The sequence below is a fragment of the Symsagittifera roscoffensis genome, chromosome 1, assembly GCF_963678635.1.
Source record: "Symsagittifera roscoffensis chromosome 1, txSymRosc1.1, whole genome shotgun sequence".
NCBI lineage: Eukaryota > Metazoa > Xenacoelomorpha > Acoela > Convolutidae > Symsagittifera > Symsagittifera roscoffensis.
The window spans coordinates 69118007-69133050 of NC_087062.1; the positions used below are offsets into that span (position 1 = coordinate 69118007).

The following is a 15044-nucleotide window of genomic DNA, read 5'->3' on the forward strand; positions in this document are numbered from 1 at the left end:
TGCCTTATTTTGAGCATCAGCTCGGCGAGGAGTGCTTCATAATGGATCTGCCGGTCATGATGTTAAACGAATAACATCCAGGATGCTCTAAAAACATATATGTAACAATACCCAGAAACACATACCGACGGAAAACAAAGCTATATTTTGAAACGACTGGCTAGCCTCTAAACACAGCTTTACATGCTTTTAACTGTCTCTACCAAAAACAGTTCTATGTGTGGTCGTTCGAAGTCGTTATTATTTAAAGCTATCGGCCAGATCGCGCAAACTAACTTAGTTACATGCAAAAATAGTAGGCCAATGGCCTGGTCTCAGTATACCCAGACCACGAGGTCGCTCCTAAAATCAAGGCTACTACTGCTTATCATATTACGATTGTTTTTGATCAGTAGATAAAACTCATCATATCCATCGGAGATGGATCGACCCTTTCCCTCAAGTCCTAGCTTCTCTTATTCTGAAAAAAGAAAAAGATGTTGATTAAATTAAACTCAGGGCATTTCCAGAAGCTAAAAATTGTTTGAAAACCAGTTGCAGTCTCCTCTTAAGAACTTTCCCGATTCTTAAATCAGGTCGAAGAGCGGTCTTGTTGCGGTCCAGAAAGGGTAATAAAAGCTTCCTATTACCCCCCCCCCACCCCGAGTTCTCGTTAACTGCTCCGTAACGGTTGTAGACGTATAGTCTCAGCTGTAATTTCAATATAGTTTTCTTTCTTTTTTTCACTGTCGAGAATCGTTGTTGTTTTAACTAGCGAAAATCGTTCTTCTGGTTTTCGCGCATTTTCAGTTACTGCAAAATTTCAAAGTCGTCACGTGTCTTTATTTTCGAACGAATTTTTAAAAAGTACTTCGTCACTGCAAATTGACTTCTCCCAATTTGTCAAATTGAACAATTAACACTGTTAAATTATCGAAAATGCCAATTTTCTCACTCGGCTGCTGCAAATAAAATTACGTTGTTGACATGGATTTTGGCCGTGGTTCTGATCGAATGTCACAATCCTCTTCCCAGATATCGTTCAAGTCATCCACCCTGGGTCCAGGCACTGCTCCCCACATGTTTTAAGGCATTGGTGCAAATGATTGACATTGTACCAGTCGTACACACTTGGATACCGAAAAGGCCTTGTCGATCATCTCCCTCTTGCTGGACACTCCCACCAACGTCATGTGCAATGGATCCCGCAAAAGTTCGCCAACACTGATCCCTCAGGAATTTCGTATTCACCGGCCAACTATAAGCTTCGCTGGGAATCCCATTTCTGCTTTTTTTAATAAACCTTCCAACCATTGATGTCTCTCTGGATCATCTGCAACACTCCTGGCCAGTACTCCACACTCAATGCCTCGACCAATTGATGTTGAGACTCCAACGTCTCTAGCGACTCTAGGCTAGACACTTTCGAGAAGAATCCTAGTGCCGTTGCCAAGTTAACTGTTGTGTTTGCGTAGCAATGAGCTAGAATTTGCACATCACTTTTCTCCTTTGTTTGACATCACCAATTCACGTGACCTCTGGAATGACTGAAATCTAACACACGATCGTGCATCACGCGAATAACCTTCTCCTCCAGTGACTGGATCGAAACAAATGTCCAGGTCCATCTTTTTCCACAGTACGTCTCTGGAATCTCCCGCTTTGGCCTTAGAATCTTCATGATGAAAAAAAAACAATTTGTGTATCTCATTCAGGTTACCCAGGTCTTCTTCTTTCCGTCGTAACAACATTATCAGCTCTGTGGTCTCCTCGTTCAAGCTCACTTGAAGGTCTCAAGAGCCACCAGACCACCCCCAGGCTAGTGAACAAGATGTGTTTTTCGCCACTGAGCCTCAGTTGCACCCTTCTTTTTGAGCGGTGCACGGAAACAATCTCGCGTTCATTCTCAAGAAGCAAGCCCAGGCTTCTCTTTTTCTCTCTCTCTCTCTCTCTCTCTCTGGTGTGTCAATCTCGAAAATCTTCTCTGTACATAACTTCAGTAACTCCGTGTTTTCAAAGTTCAAGCATGCCGCATCTGCATCTGTACTCATGAAAAGATTAAAGGACATCCACATGACCCCAGAGATATATTGGTTCTCTCCCCATTTGGAGGATTTTGAGTTTTCTTCAGCCTCTATCATAGCGCGGTGCACGTCATGGCCACAGTCAAACTTCTTCTTTGAGAATCTCCTTATCTCGTCAATCTTCGCGTGGATCTCGAGAGATTGCCAAGAATCATTGTCCTTCTCAACTCCTGCGTTTGGGTACACAATCGGAATTTTGTTTGAGACTCTATTTTCCAATGCCCTGTTCCTTCTCACACTCTGGCTGTAAGTTTTGATCACTGCATCAGGTATCACCGACATGATCCATATCAAGAAAAATGTAGCATCTTTCCTTCTCGCTAGGCTCAGTCCAGAATCGTCTCGAGCAACATTCTGTTGGAAAAGTGCGCCTGCTGCTTACCCATCTGATCCATTATTCTAATCAGGGCTTTTTCTAATAAATCCTGTCATCGGCCAATAGAACTATCATTCCAGCTCTTCAAAAAGGCATTACTTGGCGCGGATTCCACTCGTTAATGAGTTTACCGACCATGAAATTATGTAAAACAGCCAATAGCACCGTAAAACGTAAATTTATCATTCGCCCGGAAAAGAAACCGACGGAAAATATAGCAAGGTTCTAAAACGACTGGCTAGCGTCTGATCAAAGCTTCACTTGCTTTTGATCGTTTCTACTACAGCCAGTTCAATGTGGTTCTGTTAATATCGGGTCGACAATATCATTGAAACATGAAGGCTATCGGCCGAACCGCTTAAATTAACCACGTCACATGCAAAACACTTTTTCATGGCTGGGTCTCAGTATCCCCAGACCACGAGGTCACTCCTAAAAACAAGGCTGCTACGTTATTATTGTTTTACGTTTGCTTTTGTCTAGTAGACAAAATCATCATATCATCGGAGATGGATCGACACTTGTCCTCAACTCCTAGCTTCTCATAATCTGAAAACGAATTTAGATGTCATTAATTCAGTTCAGCGCATCACCAGGAAGCTAAAAGTTTGTTAAAATAATGTTTGAGTTCTCTCGCGGAACCCTTCCGGATTCTGGAATCCGGAGAAAAAACGTCCTTATTTCTTTCCGGAAGGCTGGACACGTCGTCCCAACACCCTTTCTGGTTCTCGTGAATAGCTTTGTAACGATTGTAACTGCACAATTGTTACAACTCGCAATGGTTTTCCAACAATAACTTCAACTGCTAATTTGTATCGTTCAACTCGTCTGCTTCAACGAATATAGTTGTTCTCTCTGAAAAACTTGTTGTCGTTGTGTTTTGCAGTTTCAGTTGGTGCGAAATCTCAAGGTCGTGACGTGTCTTTATTTCGAAACAAATTTTTAAAAATTAACTTGAAACTCCAAATTAAACGAACGATAAAGACCTGTTATTGATTAAAACCATCAATCTTCTCGGTCAGATGCATCAATAAAAAATTTCGAATTTGAACTTGCATTTTGACACATTCTGGTCCGAAATTCACAAACGGAACGAATCATACTCGGACAGAAAATTTTATAAGATTCTGGTAAAAAAGCGAATAGCAATTTTTTCTAGAATATTCTGTCAGCTTTCCCGCAATTATATCTCCAATCTTGTGATGATGTTAACTTCTGATTTTCAGTTGTCGGGAGAAACTGGAGCAAGACATGGTCAATTTGAATTTTTGGAAAATTACTTTTGACCCCAAAATCAAGGTGAAACTTCCATATCAACTTACAAATATGAATAAATGTACAAAAATTCCTAATCAATAGAACGCAATACCAGCATCGCATCTAAATTAGCCAGGTGATGACAATGCAGAAAATAACCGAGCAGAAACTCGTTAAGATCACTTTTTTTAATTAAACTTATTTAAACAAAAAACTTAAGTCCACCTTCCCCTCATAACACACGCAGGCACACAAAATTTTTTTTGCGCATCCCATATAAAACAAGATTATACCCAGGAAGCCGAAATAGAAATGAAAAATTATGACACGTCAACAAGCTGAAATTTTGACAAGTCGAGAGGTAAAAACGCAACCAAGTTAAAAAGTGCGAAGGGGAGCGTAAAAATTGTGCTTCAGCCAAATAAGAGAAATAGGCTCAATATTTTTTATCAACGATTCTTTGATCTAGAGAACTGAACTCAGCTTTGCATTAGTTCGCTATTAGCTTTCTTGTCTTTTAGTGGGTCAGGATTTTTAAAATCGTGTTGACTTCGAAGAAGATTACCGTCTACTTTTTAATATACATGCTTTAATATTCATTGATTTTTACAATTTTTGCGTATGAAACTGTTTAATAAGTTTATTGCATGGCCTCAAGAGTCAGGGACATTACGTCTTGTGTTTTTGCACCTCATTCTGTTGGTGGCATTTCGGTTTGCTTAGCCCATGAAACTTCAAGATTGTGTTACATCTTAGAAGCTGCTACCAAAATAGCCCCACTCTAGGAATAAGCGAATAAGCACGTCCCCATTGCTAGCTCTCTAAATACATAAAACACGCGAATGCCGTTAGAAACAGTTTGAAAAACAAATTCCAATAGTTTTTATTGGACAGTTGACTTTTGATTCACGTCAGATGGATAAGCCTAAAAATCGCCTTATTTACTTCTGATAATGCGTTCTCCAGATGCCTCGAGCAGAGGCTCAATCTCCATCATCTTGGTATGGATCGAAACGGTATCGTCCACGGTTGTGCCGTTTTTAGTTACTGTACTGGCGTATTTTATTAATGCTAATAATATTATACTCCTCCCGGACCGTTTATTATCCGAAATAGGCGCTCAACTCGGAAATTCGCAACTCTGCGTAGAGTCACTACAGTGCAGTCACTGTCGAGACCCCACAGCTTGATATCTAACTTTCTGTACCAAAGGGATACAAAACTTGTTAACGATACCTAACAGTCGATTGTTGTTGTCCTTGAGACTCTTCCTGCTGCTCCTTGCACTCTGCTTGCCGTCTTTCGCTCTAACCCCGAGACCCTTCCGGATTGAGCGCAAATTACATAAACGTACTTGAAAACTCAAACAACTCTACAGTGCAGGCACCAGAAAAGGGCCACAAGTTCGATCGCAACGATCCTGCTTGATATAAATGCCTATAACAACACTATATCTAACAACAACACACATCTCTTCTGGGGGGATGATTTCTACTGATTTTATATATTTTTTCACTGTTCTTGGTTATTTTTTATGATTTTGGGTTTTTCTTAGGCACCATACTACTTTTTGTTTGGTTTCTAGTATACCTGATAGTGTTTTTGATCATATACCGCTCAACGATACGTGAATTTTTTGTCTTAAATAGGTTAAAAAACTAAATCCGGGAATCCGGAAGGCTTCCGCGTTCCGTACCACCCTTCCGTTCCACTTTGTAGACAAAATCATCATATCATCGGAGATGGATCGACACTTGTCCTCAACTCCTAGCTTCTCATAATCTGAAAACGAATTTAGATGTTATTAATTCAGTTCAGCGCATCACCAGGAAGCTAAAAGTTTGTTAAAATAATGTTTGAGTTCTCTCGCGGAACCCTTCCGGATTCTGGAATCCGGAGAAAAAACGTCCTTATTTCTTTCCGGAAGGCTGGACACGTCGTCCCAACACCCTTTCTGGTTCTCGTGAATAGCTTTGTAACGATTGTAACTGCACAATTGTTACAACTCGCAATGGTTTTCCAACAATAACTTCAACTGCTAATTTGTATCGTTCAACTCGTCTGCTTCAACGAATATAGTTGTTCTCTCTGAAAAACTTATTGTCGTTGTGTTTTGCAGTTTCAGTTGGTGCGAAATCTCAAGGTCGTGACGTGTCTTTATTTCGAAACAAATTTTTAAAAATTAACTTGAAACTCCAAATTAAACGAACGATAAAGACCTGTTATTGATTAAAACCATCAATCTTCTCGGTCAGATGCATCAATAAAAAATTTCGAATTTGAACTTGCATTTTGACACATTCTGGTCCGAAATTCACAAACGGAACGAATCATACTCGGACAGAAAATTTTATAAGATTCTGGTAAAAAAGCGAATAGCAATTTTTTCTAGAATATTCTGTCAGCTTTCCCGCAATTATATCTCCAATCTTGTGATGATGTTAACTTCTGATTTTCAGTTGTCGGGAGAAACTGGAGCAAGACATGGTCAATTTGAATTTTTGGAAAATTACTTTTGACCCCAAAATCAAGGTGAAACTTCCATATCAACTTACAAATATGAATAAATGTACAAAAATTCCTAATCAATAGAACGCAATACCAGCATCGCATCTAAATTAGCCAGGTGATGACAATGCAGAAAATAACCGAGCAGAAACTCGTTAAGATCACTTTTTTTAATTAAACTTATTTAAAAAAAAAACTTAAGTCCACCTTCCCCTCATAACACACGCAGGCACACAAATTTTTTTTGCGCATCCCATATAAAACAAGATTATACCCATGAAGCCGAAATAGAAATGAAAAATTATGACACGTCAACAAGCTGAAATTTTGACAAGTCGAGAGGTAAAAACGCAACCAAGTTAAAAAGTGCGAAGGGGAGCGTAAAAATTGTGCTTCAGCCAAATAAGAGAAATAGGCTCTATAACCATGGCCTCAAGAGTCAGGGACATTACGTCTTGTGTTTTTGCACCTCATTCTGTTGGTGGCATTTCGGTTTGCTTAGCCCATGAAACTTCAAGATTGTGTTACATCTTAGAAGCTGCTACCAAAATAGCCCCACTCTAGGAATAAGCGAATAAGCACGTCCCCATTGCTAGCTCTCTAAATACATAAAACACGCGAACGCCGTTAGAAACAGTTTGAAAAACAAATTCCAATAGTTTTTATTGGACAGTTGACTTTTGATTCACGTCAGATGGATAAGCCTAAAAATCGCCTTATTTACTTCTGATAATGCGTTCTCCAGATGCCTCGAGCAGAGGCTCAATCTCCATCATCTTGGTATGGATCGAAACGGTATCGTCCACGGTTGTGCCGTTTTTAGTTACTGTACTGGCGTATTTTATTAATGCTAATAATATTATACTCCTCCCGGACCGTTTATTATCCGAAATAGGCGCTCAACTCGGAAATTCGCAACTCTGCGTAGAGTCACTACAGTGCAGTCACTGTCGAGACCCCACAGCTTGATATCTAACTTTCTGTACCAAAGGGATACAAAACTTGTTAACGATACCTAACAGTCGATTGTTGTTGTCCTTGAGACTCTTCCTGCTGCTCCTTGCACTCTGCTTGCCGGATCAGTCTTTCGCTCTAACCCCGAGACCCTTCCGGATTGAGCGCAAATTACATAAACGTACTTGAAAACTCAAACAACTCTACAGTGCAGGCACCAGAAAAGGGCCACAAGTTCGATCGCAACGATCCTGCTTGATATAAATGCCTATAACAACACTATATCTAACAACAACACACATCTCTTCTGGGGGGATGATTTCTACTGATTTTATATATTTTTTCACTGTTCTTGGTTATTTTTTATGATTTTGGTTTTTTCTTAGGCACCATACTACTTTTTGTTTGGTTTCTAGTATACCTGATAGTGTTTTTGATCATATACCGCTCAACGATACGTGAATTTTTTGTCTTAAATAGGTTAAAAAACTAAATCCGGGAATCCGGAAGGCTTCCGCGTTCCGTACCACCCTTCCGTTCCACTTTGTAGATAAAATCATTAAATAATCGGAGATAGATCGACACTTGTCCTCAACTCGTTTTTTCTCATAGTCTAAAATGAATCTGATGCTATTCGAATTCAATTCACGATGTTCCGAGAAGCTAAAAATTATTTAAATTGCAGTTTAAGTTATTCTTCGAAAGCCCTCTTGCTTCCTGACTCCGCGTGAATAAACGTCTTCTTCACGTTCAGAAAATGTGTTAAGTTCTCCGATTTGACCTAGAATCTCTGGGTTTGGATTTGTACTAGTCTTTGTTTTTGTCTTGTTAGTTTTATTTAGCGGCAAGTCACCTGGGCAGTAACCAGTAACTGGCATTTCGTTTTTTTAATATGCCCTGATATTCTATTAGGTTAAGCGCATACATATTAGAACATTAAGACAAATGGCAAAAGACGAGGAGCCAAGTGAAAACGAGAGACAAGAAAAAAAGACTAATACCAATCAAAACAAGGAGAATCGATAGAAAAAACATGATTATAAACTACTTGGGATTGAATCTTAAACTGATTTTTCTAAGCAGTGGTTGCCTTAAGAAATTCAGACTAATCCGTATCGGCAGTCAAGCACCCCTTCGGATCGGCAAAAATGATCCTTCCGGATTGGTACCCTTCCGTGAAGACCAAACTCTGACCCTTTCGGATTAGCAAATTAGAATCCTTCCGAGTTGCCAAAGTTAGGACCCTTTCAGATTGACAAAAACGGGACCTTTCCGGATTGGCAAAAAAGGGACCTTTCCGGATTGGCAAAAATTGGATGCTTCCAGATTGGCAGTTAAAGTACCCTTCCGAATTAACATACTAGAAAACTTCCGAATTTGCAAAATTAGGATCCATTGAGATTGGCATAAACGGGATCCTTCCGGATTGGCAAAGTTAGGACCCTCCCGGATTCACAAAAACAGGACCCTTCAGAATTGACAAAAATAGGACCCTTCCGTATTGGCGAAAGTTGGACCCTTCCAAATTGGCGGTAAAAGAACCCTTCCGGATTAACATACTAGAAAACTTCCGAATTTGCAAAATTAGGATCCATTGAGATTGGCATAAACGGGACCCTTCCGGATTGGCAAAGTTAGGATTCTTCCGGATTTGCAAAATTAGGACTCTTCAGGATTGGCAAATATAGGACCCTTCTGAAATGGCAAAAACGGGAATTTTCAGGATTGGTGAAAACAGGACCCTTTCAAACTGGCAAAAACAACACCCTTCCGGATAGGCAAAATATGATCCTTCTGGATTGAAAAAAATTGGACCCTTCCGGATTGGAAGAATTATGACTTTTCCGGTTTGGGAAAATTAATAACTTCCGGATTATGATCCTTCCGGATACAGTCCTAGAGTTCAAATATGCAAGACAGGAAAGGTCGTATTGAATTTAGAGCCCTCCTAATTGAAGCTGAGCTGCTTATTTTACAGTTTCCTTCAACTGGCAAGGGTGTATCAACGATACTTTTTTTGACTTGTTAGCTGTTTTCAATGTTCACTATCATTTCCCTATCGTCGAGAACAATGTGAAAAAGCATTATTGAACCGTTACTACCGTTTGGTGGGGGTATGAGGGCTTTCCAAAAAAAAAATACAAAACTAGAAGGGTTTACCTTCAAACACGACGGTCTTGCTGAAAACAGTGTGAAGAATTTTCTCTGGTTACTTTTTCAGAAAATTGATTAGCTCATTTTACGCTTTTTTTTGATCTTACGGTACTTAAAAAAAACTGGACCGGTCCAGTGGTTTTCAAGTTATAAATCGAAACGTCTTCCGTCCAACTCAAAACTTTTTTTAAAGGTTAAGGGTCCGCCTACTTTTTTCTGTAATTGTTTCTTATTGACCAGAAAAGTTTTGATCCGAGCACAAAAGGCCTTTACTCTTCTGGTTCAAAGCAAAAAAAACAATCAAAAACCTTTTAGCCGAAAAGATTTGCCAAAAAAATGCAAATTGGACCCATCCGGATTGTTGAATCCAGTAAATCAAACTCGTTAAGTCAGATTCCACTGGGACCATGAAGGTCATTTTTTACCGCAGTAGTTCAAAATTTCTTATTTTGTGGCGTTTTGTATTTCTAAAAAATTGCAAACGCTTGGGTCTCATGATTAAAGTTGTTCTAAAAACGACCAAACTAATTTTAATGCTGTGTGTCTATTCTGCGGAACTTGCAATTTAACAGGGCCTCCACAGCATCCGGATCTGGCGTCACGCCATAATTATCCGATATTCTTCCCAGACAGTTAATCGAGTCCCCGAGGATCTCTCATTTCGAGGGCTGGCACTTCAAGCCAGCTCTCTTCATATAGTCAAAAACTTCATCTAGTCTGTCAATATGGTCAGTCAAGGTGTGTGTTGCTATCACTACATCATCTACGCAGCACATCACGAGGTTCTCATTTCTTCTTTGTTATGCTAGTCAATGCCTGAGCCATGAGTCTTCGAAAGGTCACCAACGCATTGCGAAGCCAAGGGGCATCATCTTCCACTGGTGCAAGCCCAACTCACAAGCAAACCTGGTCTTCTCTCTATCCTATTTCCGCAAGGGAACCTGCTAGATCGCAGAACACAGATTCATTGTGAAAAACTTGACATCTCCAAGTTTCGAGAGGCTCAAATCTTTTCGCGGTATGGCATATCCCTATCTTATGGTCACTGCGTTTAGGTAGCGACAGCCGCAACAGAATCTCAGTTGTACTCCTTTTTTTGGCTATGACATCCCAACAAGCCCAAGGTCTTCTATCATGTCGTATTCGAGCAGCATTTCTATTTTTTATCGCCTTCTTCCAACTTGTGCGGTGTCATGCGCTTCACTCCCTCCCTCTGGGGAACGGTAACTTCTTCTAGTTCGATCTCTTGCTCGACAAAAATAAAACAACCAATATCAGCTTTACAAATATGTTTTACAAACTCCCTCTAGCATCTCAAATACTCATTCAGCGATCTTACCTCTTAAATGCTCTATCTTCAGTAGAACGGACTCCTCAGACTCTAACTTGTATGACGACAGGCGCTCCGGAAACTTTGAGCTGCTTGATAAGCCGTCATCTGTTTAAGACTTCATTGAATATATTTTTATCAATTCTTGACTTAATTTTTAAATTATTTTTTAATTCATCATTTTTTTCAACATTTTAATTGCATGAGACTTATTTGCATGAGTCGGAAAACCTTTTTTCGATGCTTCTTCAGTTTTGGCGTTTTTTCATTTTCAGTCCTCTTCGGCAAAGCGTAACCAAGTTTCCTTTCACTCTGAATTGAAACCAGTGTGTCCAGTGTATTCAATAATACACACAAAACTCGTTCCATGTGACGAAGAAGCTTTGGTTTAAAACCACTAAATTTTGACTACTGGGGTTCGATGACAGGCAAACCTGCTTACTATTGCTCAATGGGTTTAATTTTCTCATCCTAAAAGTCGTTATCACTGCCTGGGTCGCAAATTGATCTTTCTGTCGAAAAAAATTATACTCTGTTCTCATTTGTTATAAACTTGTTTATTGGTAGCTAAAAAAATTATCTCTTCGGGTTTCTTATTCTTATCAGTTTTTTATTAAGGTCAATTGTCACGTCGAAATTTCTGACAAAGTCACGAGCTAAGATGACCTGATTGGAATCATCCAGGTTCTCAAACACATAAAAAAAATCAACCAAAGGTTCCGTCCTCCCATCTGGAGGACTGTTGTTGGAGTTATCCCTGCCTTAGAGATGGTTCCGCGTTTGGCGCTGCCAGTCTTAATTTCATAGGTATCAGGTCCTCGATGGTGAAACCCATTGTTTCCAATATTTTTATCGGCATCGCACTGACTAACGCTCCTGTGTCCAGGAGTCCTGTGTCTCTTAACTTCTCCCGTCAGTGTCTAGCAAATGTGCAGCCACAAATGCTTCGTATCTAATGTGTACAGCATTTTGTTCCATCATGGAATCATGACCAATGCTGCACACCTTCAATTCTTCCTGAACCAAATGAATCTGTCCTATTTGGTCAGTGGTCTGTCCTATTTGGTCAGTATCTGTCGTAACATAGGTGTTAGTGTAAATGCTAACCCATAAGTTAGGCATCATTTGATATAGTTCTTAGACTTCTATGTAACGCCCATTGAGTTGCACGGTCTGGATGCCAATTGTTCGTTACATTGCTCGCACAGCCCTTGTTTTAATGCGCGGTTCTGCTTATCTCAGATAATCTGCATAAGATTCTTGATGCATCATCAGGAATTTGGAGCGTCCATTCAGATTTCTAATACTTGATACCCAAAAGAAGCACCTGGGGCCGAACATTGCTATTCAATCTATCATTAAATCTCCACGATCGATGTCCGACTTGTCTTCATCCTCAAGGCTAAAACCGATTGCATTCATGCCGTGTTTATAGGTTGGACATGGTGATACATGACTGTCCCTGGAACTGCAGTTCAAACAAGAGCGACTCTTGTCCAGGTCATTCCTGACCTACTACCAGCTGTTACCCTGGTTTGCAGAGGCATTCTTAAAAATGCCATAATTGTTCTTGTAATAACTTGATCTCGTTGGAGGCTTCAATGACAAGTATTTCTTGGATTTCAGTCACAGCTCTTCCGGCGTTGATGCATTTCAAAGAATACGGGTTGAAAGAGGTATGTAATTTGTGGGTAACATAGTCCTGAGTTCGTCTTTCTTCCAACCATCAATGAATTTTGAAGCTACTGCCAAGTTAATGCTTCTGCTTGACTCGTCCGGTTGGCTACGATTCCTCAGCCTTCTGCATGTCGTCCCGGAACATTTCTACCGTCTCTTCTTCACGTTGTCTTCGTTTCTCTAAACGCACGATCGTTTCAACAGTCTTTCGAAAATTTGTTCAACAGTATCCCGTTGATATTGTTTTTTGCCGTCACGCATTTCAAGGCTGTCCCTTCGAAGTTGCTGGTGAGCGCGCTGTTTTCCTGTTTTTCGGTTAAGTCTTACTCTTCGAATTGCAGCTTCAAGATTTCTATCCAGGTATCTACAAAACCGTTGGATTCATCCTTTCAACACGTTGGTTATTCGAACACCCATGAACACACTCATTTGTCCTGGACACTCTTCTGAGAAATTTCTACAGGGATCTGAGAGAATATTCCGTTTGATTGTGAGTTTCAGTCATTTGAGGCTCTAGAATATCCCTTCAGCCAGGATCGCTAGGTTGAGCTATTCCCTGGTTCGAGTGATTCCACCCTGTGGAATCACTTCTCCCATCGGTGTGGGAGTCCCCAGTGGGTCGATTGTTCGAGGATGGCATGCCGCCAGTAGATCCCCTCTGTGGATATTTGTGGGATTCCTCGGCTTGTGTTTCCAATGTGGCGTTATTCGATGGATCCATTTGTTCTTCCTCTACTTGAGGGTTAATTGAAGTTCACTCTTGGCTCTTTGCTTGCATCTCTCGAGTAAGCTCATCTTTTTCTTGATAATTTCCTTGTTCCCAGGAGACCATCTAACCTATTCATTATGCTACCTTATGTGCTGAGTGCATCTTTCCATCATTGTATCTATCCTCGTATCGAAAATCCCAAGAGTCTGCTCCATATCATTTCTCAACCGTAGCTCACATTGATCGCCTCGCGTGTCAATCATCCGTCCTCTTTTTAATCGCTTCTAATTTGGACTGACTTCTTAATTGTTGCGACGTATCTCCTCTCGCAAGCCTTCTCTGTCGATGTGAGCCGTTCTGTTTAGCTCAATCATTCTGTTGGAAAAAAGCTCGTGCTGCTCACCCATCTGCTCCATTATTCTAATCAGCGCTTTTTCTATTGAAACCCCGTCATCGCCCAATAAGGTCACCCGTCATCGACCAATAGAGTCACTTAATTTGTGTCAGGAAGTTTGGTGCTAGTTGAAGCCAGCTTCGCTTCTCTCTGTCTTAAAGGTCTTTCGTACACCGCATCCAATTCTCTCAGTGTAGTCCCTGGCTTGGTGACTTTGACATCTGCCGCTTCAGTGTGTGTGCCAGAAGTGATTGTTCTTATGAAGTCACCTGCTTCCCGTTCGAAGCCGTATTAATTGCTCTGACAGTACCAAGCTGGTCGGAAGAGTCACCCTCCACACTGACAGGCATCTCGTCTTCGTGAACTGCATTTCAAACAAGAGCGTCTCTTGTCCAGGTCATTCCTGACCTACTACCAGCTGTTACCCTGGTTTGCAGAGGCATTCTTAAAAATGCCATAATTGTTCTTGTAATAACTTGATCTCGTTGGAGGCTTCAATGACAAGTATTTCTTGGATTTCAGTCACAGCTCTTCCGGCGTTGATGCATTTCAAAGAATACGGGTTGAAAGAGGTATGTAATTTGTGGGTAACATAGTCCTGAGTTCGTCTTTCTTCCAACCATCAATGAATTTTGAAGCTACTGCCAAGTTAATGCTTCTGCTTGACTCGTCCGGTTGGCTACGATTCCTCAGCCTTCTGCATGTCGTCCCGGAACATTTCTACCGTCTCTTCTTCACGTTGTCTTCGTTTCTCTAAACGCACGATCGTTTCAACAGTATTTCAAAAATTTGTTCAACAGTATCCCGTTGATATTGTTTTTTGCCGTCACGCATTTCAAGGCTGTCCCTTCGAAGTTGCTGGTGAGCGCACTGTTTTCCTGTTTTTCGGTTAAGTCTTACTCTTCGAATTGCAGCTTCAAGATTTCTATCCAGGTATCTACAAAACCGTTGGATTCATCCTTTCAACACGTTGGTTATTCGAACACCCATGAACACACTCATTTGTCCTGGACACTCTTCTGAGAAATTTCTACAGGGATCTGAGAGAATATTCCGTTTGATTGTGAGTTTCAGTCATTTGAGGCTCTAGAATATCCCTTCAGCCAGGATCGCTAGGTTGAGCTATTCCCTGGTTCGAGTGATTCCACCCTGTGGAATCACTTCTCCCATCGGTGTGGGAGTCCCCAGTGGGTCGATTGTTCGAGGATGGCATGCCGCCAGTAGATCCCCTCTGTGGATATTTGTGGGATTCCTCGGCTTGTGTTTCCAATGTGGCGTTATTCGATGGATCCATTTGTTCTTCCTCTACTTGAGGGTTAATTGAAGTTCACTCTTGGCTCTTTGCTTGCATCTCTCGAGTAAGCTCATCATTTTCTTGATAATTTCCTTGTTCCCAGGAGACCATCTAACCTATTCATTATGCTACCTTATGTGCTGAGTGCATCTTTCCATCATTGTATCTATCCTCGTATCGAAAATCCCAAGAGTCTGCTCCATATCATTTCTCAACCGTAGCTCACATTGATCGCCTCGCGTGTCAATCATCCGTCCTCTTTTTAATCGCTTCTAATTTGGACTGACTTCTTAATTGTTGCGACGTATCTCCTCTCGCAAGCCTTCTC

The 15044-nt window shown here is 40.8% G+C and overlaps 2 protein-coding genes across 2 annotated transcripts in view; one reads left to right on the top strand and one right to left on the bottom strand.

Moving 5' to 3' along the window:
* The window catches only part of LOC134856950 (calcineurin B homologous protein 1-like), a 46303-nt gene extending 41963 nt beyond the window's left edge, over window positions 1-4340 (bottom strand). Inside the window, exon 1 of the mRNA XM_063873245.1 lies at window positions 4327-4340. The gene's annotated coding sequence lies outside the window, so the exon portion shown is untranslated. The remainder of the gene's footprint in view (window positions 1-4326) is intronic.
* LOC134848194 (putative uncharacterized protein DDB_G0277255) overlaps window positions 1-15044 on the top strand; it is a 219297-nt gene that overhangs the window by 108061 nt on the left and 96192 nt on the right. The window lies entirely within an intron of this gene.